Raw genomic sequence first — 12204 nt, forward strand, 5'->3', positions numbered from 1 at the left:
TATTTTTATAAAAGTTTTCAAGTCTAATCTTGAATATTTTTTCTAAAAGCTTGGAAAACCCCGGTAAAAATGAAATTGGGTGGAACTGATCTATCATTTTACAATTTGGCTTTTTAGGAATAGGTATTACTACGCTGTGTTTAAACATGCTTGGGAATTTTCCTTTCACAATACTCAGGTTGATTAGATCGGTTAATTTGTTCAAATAATTCATGTACATAAGTTTTTTAATAATGCTTGTGCTTATTCCATCAACACCTGGCGAAGATTTGTTTTTCAGTTTTCTTATTGTACTTGCTACTTCCTCCGGATTTGTAGGGTGAAGAAAAATTGAATTAGTTGGAGATTTGTATGGAAACGCTTATTTTTGATATTCTAGCAGTCTCTTCCCTGGTTTGCAATGTGCTTTGTTCTAATTTATCATTCATTTTATTCACAACATTTATAATTAAACAAATAAGAAATTTTATTATTATCATGTGTGCTATTTCCCTGCTCATCAACAATTAGTTTTAGTGGTTCTTTATCTTTTTCAATCCTATTAACGCGTCAATTGTTTTCCACGTCTTTCTAATGTTTCCCTGGCTTTTTCTAAACAGTTTTGAATAATACAATTGTTTTCTTTCTCTCAGTTTATTACGTAAGTTATTTTTGAATGTATTGTATATTTGTTTTAAGTCGTCATTATTAGGTTGTTTGATTACATTCTTGTATAACTCATTTCTTAAGTTTATTTGCTTGATCAGATAACTATTTACCCATCGCGACCTGAATTTCTGTGCCAAGTTATTTTTTACAATAAGATTTTCTTTGATTCTTTGATACGGCTTTTTAAAATGTCAATTAAATTCTCCCATCCCTCATTAACCGATACTGCTGGTATTTCTCTATCCCAATCAATCGACGATAAAATATTATTCAACTTTCCATAATTGATTATGTATTATTGGTTGCTACCATCTATTTTCTCCATTAAACCAATTAATGTTTGGGAATAAGGAATTGATAGAGAAATATATTTACTGCTATTACTGTTATTCTGGCAGTTCTAGAGACAATAACAACAATTTGACGTTTTCAATGCAGAATGCAATGCCTCACCGTGTTAAAGTCTGGTCTAATCAACCAATTAAATTTGAAAAATTCAAAATTCCGCCTCGAGAGTTTCTGATTTTTCTCAAATTTCCTCCAGTTACCTACTGAAAAGTCTCATAAAATTGAGAAAGATGAGGTGGATAGGTGAGAAGAGTTTGGAGAGAAATAGATCAACTGATATATTGATAATATTGCTGTGGTAAGTAGCCAACTAAATAAGATTGAGTTTATTTTCACCTCTATGTGAAAGCTCTGCAGGAAAAATTGCTAAGGCTACTGGGCCACTATAATTTAGAGAAACGTTGGTCTCACTAGAAATCCACAGTATTTTTCCAATGATTACCTTACTACTACCACCTAATATTCGGTTTACTTTCACAGCTAAATCAAACTCGAGAAAAGGAATTTCAAGGTGAGTATAGAATAATTGAAGGAAATAACCTAATCAAAATCAACAAAATTGCTATGTTAAGGGTCCAACTATCACTATTGGCTTACTCCGACCTCTGCAAAATCCAGCAGGAAGGGAAAGTGTGTAGACTGCTATGATAAGAGAACTTCAAGGAAAATGGTCTAGTACAGTACAGTATAATAACTAGTACTTGAACGGAGATTTTACAGAAGGGTATAGCAGTTCTATAAAAGTATAGCAGTACTTTGAGTAAAGTAAAATTTGAAAGAAAACGATCGAGTGCAAACTATGATGATGTTTGGCCGTGGCGGTGGCGGTGGCTCAGCAGACCGGCCATGATTCGGCTTGTTGAGATGAGTCCTGCGTTACCATGGCAACGACGCATCGATTATACAGCCCTAGGTCACACTCGGTCAGTTGCCCACGCATTCTCATCCGTGTAAACACCCTGACTACTATAAAGCAGTAGCAGCACCAGTATACGGATCTCTTCCCCATCGTTATTTAACACCGTTCTCGACACTCACACTTGCACACAAAGGCATCATTGTTTCAGCCACTCACTTCCTTGATTGTCGAAAATCGTGCATAACGTAGAGAAACAATCAAGATTCTCCACGATGCTCAGTTAGATTAAACATGGCAGCTCAGGTAGATCGAACATGACCGTTCTGTAAAACTACTGAACAAATTGATCAAATATGGATTGTGGTGACAAAGTGTGTTTTGAAAGATCTATTATATTACAAAAATTGAATTCTTCCACCTTAGCATTTGTTCGTCGAGATATTCATTATTATTGATTTTCAGTAATAATATTAACAAGAAAATTGGAGATGATATGCTTGTCGAAATGGACTGAAGATTGTGGAACCTCGTAAGATGAACAATTTGGCTTTTGAAAGAGACGGGAGTGCAGACACACACACACACCACACACACACACACACACACACACACACAGACACACACAACAGTAATTACTTCTCTCATTAATTTTGCATTTAAATAATCACAATTTCTAGAATTTCGAGATTATATTCAATATCGGGTGAAAATGTTACTGGACATCAATTATAGAGATTTCCATGCTCAATCTTATCCACTTGAAATTTTTCATTCAAATTGTATCTGAAGCCTGATAATTGAGAATCTAAAATCAAACTTTGCATAGATGGGGCAAAGCTCCTAAAATTCTCACATATATGAGACTTATTTTGAGATTTTATTTTCACAGACATCAATATCGGGGCACCGAGCTTCGCTCTGGAGTAGAAGAGCATATAGTTCATATTTATTTATTGATACACGGAATACAATTTTTTAGAATGATTGAAGAAGGACCAACAAGCTGTCACGTTATTCTTTATATTTAAATAACGATTAGCCTCCTGCTTGGCATCAGTCGGTAAAGCATGAGATTTAATATAATTAGGGCGTGGTTTTCTAATAGTATTCAGTCTTAAAAATCTTGATAGGCCTAGATATGGGCTTCTCCAATAACTCTTGTAATTCAATAATAATAAATATATATATATAAATGATACTTATACTATAGAGATGAGGAATATAAAATAAATTGCACACCATGAAAATTTTACACATATATTACACAAATAATGCAAAGATCAGTCGAGGCAAAAAATATATATAGAGCGATAAAAAATATAATATAAAAATAGAACAATATTGAAATCAATAAAAATATCACAGGCTAACTTTATATTCTAGATTTGTGGCACGAATCATTACCATGTGCCTTTATCTTGAAATCATATGCATTCTTTGGCATGTAGCTGTGACATGTACTTGCTAATACTTGTCGGCTTGGATAATTCAATCAGAAATATGTGCTCTAAGATCAGCTTGATAAATTAGCCACTAATAATCCAAATATATATAATATTAAAATCTCTAGTATTTAGTAGATTTATTTGTATCGAATATATATTTTCATCTCAGGGTGCAAGATTCGGCACCTGACGGAATAGGTAGAGCCATTCATCTAGTGAATTAGAACTATGATAAATTATCGCAAATTGTATTGCAAAAAATTAAATATTGTATGCATACGTTTGATAGCCTAGATTTCGTACTTCTTTGATTAAATAGAAATTTCTAAAACATTGATCTATATATTTTCTTTCAATTAAATACCTTTAATACTAATTTTTTACTTGCGCAAGTATTACTCTTATTAATTTCTCAATTTATAATAACCCTTTCGGCGAGCTAGCTTTGATCATCAGATTATTTCGAAGCACTAGGGCGCCCATCACTAAATTCAAATTTAAATCACTCACGTGTCGAAAATCTTCTTGTAAGCCGCCGATGTCGATCCAACTCCATGTGGTCCGGGAATATGGTAGCCGGAATCGTCTCCTCCAAGGGGTTATAAATTTAATAAAAATGAAAAATGACTTCTGCTTCACAATAGCATCACGAAGTCTTTTAAGAATTTTAATAATTTACTTTAACTTTAATTTTTACAAAATTATTAATAAGGTACTTCGCTCTAAAATATTTGGGGTCCTCTTATGGTGGCATCTGGCTGGCGAGTGCTGGTTCTTCCTTCTCAAGTTTTACAGATCCTCTTTCCGACTTTCAAATTAGCATAAAATTTAAATATCTCAATCCTCCGCCATTAAGTTCAAATAGATCTTACAAAAATACCAAAATATTGCTTAGATTATATGATTAATAATTTCTTTGCATTCGAGCCATATTGATAACATAGATTACACAAATTTTTACACGAAAACTAGTACATTTATATAAATATATATAAATATTTTTGAATCGGCCTACAGTTGCCGCCTATTAACTGCCGTTTTACTATTGGTGCATGCAAATTTTATTAGGTATTCATGCGCCTGGTAACTCTTATTTCCTGAATACATTAAATTATTTTTATTTGGTTTTTTATTTATGCTCTTTGCATGCTAGTTAATATTCTATATATTAATATTAATTCCATGCTACCTAATAATTAGCCACGTGGACGGGTGTTTTTTCACATTGCACACCATCCGAATGCAATAAAGCTCTGCCAAGGGTTTTGGTCAGATTCTACGTTCTTCGGTTTGATCGATCTCTAGGTCACCGATCCGTGAATACATCTACATAACCTCAATCTTCAAATATTTTATAAATAATCTATTTATGAGTAGTAAACTTCCTTCAAATCTCTTTTAGGTTCTTGTACCATTTAGCCAGAACAAGCTGATGCTATCTAATCTTGTTTATTATCTGCTTGGCGATATTAGCCAATTACTTTATTTTTAGACCTATTACTATTTCTGTTAGGGTTTTTCATCTACCCAGATTTAAATATGTTACACGCGCCCCTGGGTTTGAATTCAAAATATTTGAGAATCACAATGTTTTTAATGAAAACCCACCCTTCAATACATTGATATACACTATACTTTATTTATAAATTATACTCTCCTACTTCTATCACATTTCGCAGACATATTTGCTGCATCTCCTTTATACCTTTATCAAAAACAATAACAAATTCTCCTCCTCAACACACATAAAAATATCATAAATATAAACTTCTAAACGCACTCCTCCTGACAACATTTACAACACAGTAATTTTTAAATTCGCCGCTTGCAGGGCCGCCAACTTAACTACACACATTTCATAATTCTCATAAATGATTCCTTTTAGACAATAATTTCGATTCATAAACTTCTGGGCTTATATCTTATAGTATTTCTTAGGTCTTAATATAAATAATTTTCTATACATCAGGTACAATACTTTCTTTTGCTAATGGTTCTTTGGTTTTGGTAACTGGTATTCACTTTAAGTCTTTTCAGGTAACAAACGTGGCATAATTATAGGTAATAAATATAAAAACATATAAATAAATATATCGACATTAATAAATATAATAATAACAATAATAAATAACTCTTTGGGTACAGTACTTCTTTTTATAAACATATGTTCAACAGATATTACATTCATTTGATTTGGGTGGCTTTGGTCAGCTGTTCGCTGTTCTACAATTCATAGTGTTACATGTTACATCAGAATTTGCTATCGACTTTCATAACTAACCTAACTGCTCAATTTTTTCTCTTAAAAAGGTAATTAACAAATTTTAATTTTATTATCCCCGCTTGTGTCCTTTTTTATCTGATGTATATATTTAATTACATATTTAAAAATTGTTCTTTTCCTTATTGCAGGCTTCTAACGGCTGGAAAGAAATTAAACATTGGATTGTTGCCACGAGGTCCTATACCAATATTAAATTTATTAAGGAAGGTTAGTAATCGGTTTGATAATAATGTTTTCCTTGATTTCTTATCATATTTATTTCAAATTTGACGATATAGCATGTAGAAATTTCGTGGCTTTCCCGTATCTTGGCTTTCTGCTTGTAGCTATACTATAGGCCGGTTGGTTAGGTTATCTGCTGTTGATTGTTGATTGTTGAGGCTGTCCTATTATTAATCTATCTTCATGAATATAAAACCTCGGTATCTTGTGTATCTTTTAAAACAATTCCTTGATCTGGTTCTGTTTTCTTCCTTGTTATTTCTATTTATTCCGTTGAGTCTCGATAATTTCACTTTAGTGGCATTGTTTATAATTCTAGTTACACCAATAAACGACTTTATAATATAAAGCTTCCAATCATCTTCATCCGATACTTTCCACTTAAATTCATTATTAGGTTTCATCATCATAATAAACAATTCAATAATATAACACTTCCAATCAACACTAATAAATTCTTTCAACAATAACATGGTCTTAATTATAGCATCACTTTTCAATATTATCACAGCCATGGTAATCCACACAATACAATAAATCAAAACACTAATTAGTTCTTTAATAATATAATCTTTCCACATATAATAGCCCGGTACTTCCATTTTATTGACATTATTCCTTACTCCTTTCACTCTTCTTAACCACCTTCCATTATTCATTAGTCCATCTTCCATTTCCTTGTTGCCCATGCACGAATCCATAGTAGTCCTATCAGTAGCTCCAGTTTTAATCCATTCATTCAATCCATTTTGCCGGTCACATCGCTGATTGGCCCTCTTGAAGCGTATGTGCCGCGGATGCATGCCGTCGGTCCGCTCCTGTCCTCCTCGGTGTCGGTCCGGTGTTCTTCTTTGCCCCTTGAAGCGTGCATGCGGCCGGTATGCGCGCGCGCGGTTCCTCCGTTTCTTCCGCCTCCGGGCCTTGCGATGCATGTTTCTCTTTCTATCCTGTATGCTGTCCTCCCAGTCCTGATGTCGGCCGTCCGGTGTCCTCGGGCGCTTCCGTCTCCGGGCCTTGCGGTGGGCGCTCCTCTTGTCCGGTAGTCCGTCCTCCCTGGTGTCATCCTCTTGGTCCTCTATCCTGGGTTCATTGGGGTGCCTTGGTGGGGTCGAATGATGCGCGGGTGCGGTGGCGGACTCTTGATGCGCGGGTGTGACGTGCAGACACATGGTGGCGGTCTCTGGATATGCGGGCTGCTCTTCCTGCGGTGATGGATCGTCGGCGGGGAATATAAGGCTCAAGAGGGTTGATGTTTTCGGGCTGTTTTAATTACATGTTGAGCGGCGGTTTTTGGTGGTGATTTATCTTGTATTAACATCTGTTTTTCTAATATTTTCGGTAAACCGTTCACAAAGGTGGTATATGAGGCTGTAGTATCTTTATTTTCTCTATCTATTTTTTCTGAGCTTGTGTGGGTTGTATCGGGGTATCATGTAGACATAATTGTTTAGATGTAGTTTTCTGTATATCTGGTGGCGGGTCGTTGGGTGCTGGGTTCCATGTTTTTTGTTGATTTATTCCTGTTGCATGCGCTAATGTATAAGTGTACTAATTTGATGAGGTGGTGGTTTATGATTTCTATTATGATTATTCTGAGTGTAATCATTTTTTGTGTTAAATCGATCACGGCCATAATAATAATTTCTTTTGTAGGTTAGCTGTGGATAATGGTTTGTTTGACAATTTTGAAAGCTTCTACTATTCCAATTATTTTGATTATGATCATAGCAGCGTTTAAATTGAGGAGTAGATCGAGAGTGATCATATGATACTGGTTCATAGTTTTGGCTGGTATACTGATTACTTTTGAGTTGTGTTGATTTTGTGCGTATCTCTGGTCTGAACGGTGGTTTGATATTGCCATCACAGACTGTATGCCATATAGATGATTTATCAGCTGCTTGCAATCAGTAATGGGTTGTGTGGCGAGTGCCATTCTAACTTGATACGGTAGCTTCTTTAAAATAATACTTGCTAATGCCGATTCATTAATGGGCTCGCTCAATTGAGAATTTTTAAACTGTAGGGCAGTGACGAAAGTGGTACATGCACCGTCTAAGTTAGGGTTGAAATCGCATGATATAATGTCCGCTAGCACGTCCAACTGTTTACTTCTGCTCCAATACTGTTCCAGGAAGACAGCTACAAACTCATCCAATGATGTAAATTCATGGACTCTACTCCGAAAGAACATCAGGGGTTCGCCAATCAATAAACTAGTCAAACGAAGACGCCAAAAATTCCAAGAGGTGGGTGTTAATGATTGAACTAGTTTTATCTGATCTATAAATTCTTTAGGTTGGAGATAGCGGTCTGTATTGTCAAAACGGCCTAATTCATTGAAACTGTGTAGTGAATCAAACGTTGCTATGGGAATAGGCTCTATATTCTCGTGCGGAAATTGATGTATTTGATTTTCAAGTTGTACTAACTTCTCTTGGGCCTGTTTCCAATGACTAGAAGCTTCTGTTTCATTATCTACTACTTCGGCATTTAATTCAGATGAAAATAATTGCTGTTCTCCAACGGCTGTCTCCAATGAATTAAGTTGTACTTTGTTTTGATTTATATCAGAATTTAGGTGAGCTATTTGTGTAGATTTACTATTCTGTTGTTTATTTATGGAAATAAGTTGACTATTGTTCCTGTTTGTAGCTATTTCATGAATTGTGAAGTGTTTTGTGCTGGTAGGTTATCTATTCTTTCCGCAGTCTCCTTATCCATTCTTACCGATGTATCCTTCAGTGATTCCCGCATTTCCTTCATTTCCGCCTTCAAGTCCTTCATTGCCCTGGTCATTGTTTTTTCTAAACTATTAGAAAATGACTTGATCATCCCCTCTACTATAACCCTTCTTATTGCTTCTTGGGAGACATTTAACGGTTTATTACTGTTCACAGGATTCTTGGCGGTGATTGAAGAGATCTGGGCGTTGGACTCCATCGCGCCCCCCTCAGCGTCGATCTCCGCTACTATCGCCGTCTGCAGTGTGTCTGCTACCTTACTTTGCGTGGACGAAAAGAGACTCATATTTTAAAAATGGATTAAGTGTCAAGTGTTTGTTAAAAAAGTGAAAGTTTTGGCCAACAAGGCATTAATAAGGACACAAATGAGGATAGGCCTATGGACATTACAAGCCAGGTAACCTATTTATTACTTAAGCTCTTATAATATAATAATACTATTCATTGATTTCTGACTAGCAGTTTAGGCCTATAAAATATAATAGCTCTCTCTATAAAATATATTTTCTTTTTTTTTTACAATAACAATAATAAAAAATTTTCTTTAAAACATATAATTTCTCTTTATTTAAAGCTATTGATTCCCCAAAAAGTAATACAAATTTTACTTCACCAGTTTTCCTCAATACTCGTATAAGTTATCTATAATTTTCAATATGGTTATTGACTTAATTTCAGATAATTATTCAATGAGCTTGGCTCTCATCATCAGTCCCACGTTGGTACGACATGTCTTTCTGTCGTATCCGTGGCCTATCACGTTGGGCGACATGTCTTTCTGTCACGTTATTCTTTATATTTAAATAACGATTAGCCTCCTGCTTGGCATCAGTCGGTAAAGCATGAGATTTAATATAATTAGGGCGTGGTTTTCTAATAGTATTCAGTCTTAAAAAATCTTGATAGGCCTAGATATGGGCTTCTCCAATAACTCTTGTAATTCAATAATAATAAATATATATATATAAATGATACTTATACTATAGAGATGAGGAATATAAAATAAATTGCACACCATGAAAATTTTACACATATATTACACAAATAATGCAAAGATCAGTCGAGGCAAAAAATATATATATAGAGCGATAAAAAATATAATATAAAAATAGAACAATATTTGAAATCAATAAAAATATCACAGGCTAACTTTATATTCTAGATTTGTGGCACGAATCATTACCATGTGCCTTTATCTTGAAATCATATGCATTCTTTGGCATGTAGCTGTGACATGTACTTGCTAATACTTGTCGGCTTGGATAATTCAATCAGAAATATGTGCTCTAAGATCAGCTTGATAAATTAGCCACTAATAATCCAAATATATATAATATTAAAATCTCTAGTATTTAGTAGATTTATTTGTATCGAATATATATATTTTCATCTCAGGGTGCAAGATTCGGCACCTGACGGAATAGGTAGAGCCATTCATCTAGTGAATTAGAACTATGATAAATTATCGCAAATTGTATTGCAAAAAATTAAATATTGTATGCATACGTTTGATAGCCTAGATTTCGTACTTCTTTGATTAAATAGAAATTTCTAAAACATTGATCTATATATTTTCTTTCAATTAAATACCTTTAATACTAATTTTTACTTGCGCAAGTATTACTCTTATTAATTTCTCAATTTATAATAACCCTTTCGGCGAGCTAGCTTTGATCATCAGATTATTTCGAAGCACTAGGGCGCCCATCACTAAATTCAAATTTAAATCACTCACGTGTCGAAAATCTTCTTGTAAGCCGCCGATGTCGATCCAACTCCATGTGGTCCGGGAATATGGTAGCCGGAATCGTCTCCTCCAAGGGGTTATAAATTTAATAAAAATGAAAAAATGACTTCTGCTTCACAATAGCATCACGAAGTCTTTTAAGAATTTTAATAATTTACTTTAACTTTAATTTTTACAAAATTATTAATAAGGTACTTCGCTCTAAAATATTTGGGGTCCTCTTATGGTGGCATCTCGCTGGCGAGTCTGGTTCTTCTTTCTCCAGTTTTACAGATCCTCTTTCCGACTTTCAAATTAGCATAAAATTTAAATATCTCAATCCTCCGCCATTAAGTTCAAATAGATCTTACAAAAAATACCAAAATATTGCTTAGATTATATGATTAATAATTTCTTTGCATTCGAGCCATATTGATAACATAGATTACACAAATTTTTACACGAAAACTAGTACATTTATATAAATATATATAAATATTTTTGAATCGGCCTACAGTTGCCGCCTATTAACTGCCGTTTTACTATTGGTGCATGCAAATTTTATTAGGTATTCATGCGCCTGGTAACTCTTATTTCCTGAATACATTAAATTATTTTTATTTGGTTTTTTATTTATGCTCTTTGCATGCTAGTTAATATTCTATACATTAATATTAATTCCATGCTACCTAATAATTAGCCACGTGGACGGGTGTTTTTTCACATTGCACACCATCCGAATGCAATAAAGCTCTGCCAAGGGGTTTTGGTCAGATTCTACGTTCTTCGGTTTGATCGATCTCTAGGTCACCGATCCGTGAATACATCTACATAACCTCAATCTTCAAATATTTTATAAATAATCTATTTATGAGTAGTAAACTTCCTTCAAATCTCTTTTAGGTTCTTGTACCATTTAGCCAGAACAAGCTGATGCTATCTAATCATGTTTATTATCTGCTTGGCGATATTAGCCAATTACTTTATTTTTAGACCTATTACTATTTCTGTTAGGGTTTTTCATCTACCCAGATTTAAATATGTTACAAAGCATAGCCCAAAACTGTATCTTCTCTGAATTTTGATTTATACTTTATAGTTCGAAAAGTGGGTTATGTTCCATACACATTTGAATTCAAGTCCAATTTGCAGTCCAAACATTTTAAAACAGAAAATTTCGAATTTAGATTGTTTACAAACCAAATATCAATATCAAACTCACTAATCACTTAAAACTGTAAAATAACTTAAAAATTTAGATATACTTTAATTTATACTATGTTTGCTACAATATTTGTTAATATAAATAAAAGAATAATGAATCTTGAATAAAATCATATATTCAGTCATGTCAACAAATAAGATATTATGTTGATCATGTAGATAATATGTAATTTCTTGCCAAATAACTATATTTCTATTCCACATAATGGAATAAATTCATTCTCTATTTAATTCCATCTGTAACTGGTTGGCCGCTATGGCTTCGTATAAAATGAGCGCTGCTATCCAGAGATTGTCAGTTTGGTGTAAGGGTAAGCATTCCTGACTGGCAATTGGGAGGTACCGGGTTCGATTCCCGGGCTGGCAACTAATTTTTGGATAGTAGTTCTCATCGAATTTCCATCTAGCTGTTAGCCCTGCTGTTGTCAATGTCTGCAGTAGCAGAGGTCTTCGGGGTGATTTGCAGCATTTATTTAGGATTTTCGTTCAATAATAATTATTAATTATATTTCTTGTGAAATCAGCGGATTAAAATGCAATATAGTTTAACAGCTGAACATAATTTATTCTGCCTCACTCCCACACATGCACTCGCATCATCCATTATCGACAGATGACGAGATTGTCTCCTGTTTTTTTAAGGATGAATTATCCTTTATTATATATCCTTATATCCTTCAGCGAGTTTTCCCAGGGATGAGAAC

The 12204-nt window shown here is 34.1% G+C and overlaps 1 protein-coding gene across 1 annotated transcript in view; it reads left to right on the plus strand.

Annotated features, from left to right (window-relative positions):
* Window positions 1–12204, plus strand: part of LOC111056408 (tolloid-like protein 2) — a 313249-nt gene that overhangs the window by 83231 nt on the left and 217814 nt on the right. The gene's annotated exons all lie outside the window — the stretch shown is intronic.

Source organism: Nilaparvata lugens, chromosome 1 (genome assembly GCF_014356525.2).
Source record: "Nilaparvata lugens isolate BPH chromosome 1, ASM1435652v1, whole genome shotgun sequence".
NCBI lineage: Eukaryota > Metazoa > Arthropoda > Insecta > Hemiptera > Delphacidae > Nilaparvata > Nilaparvata lugens.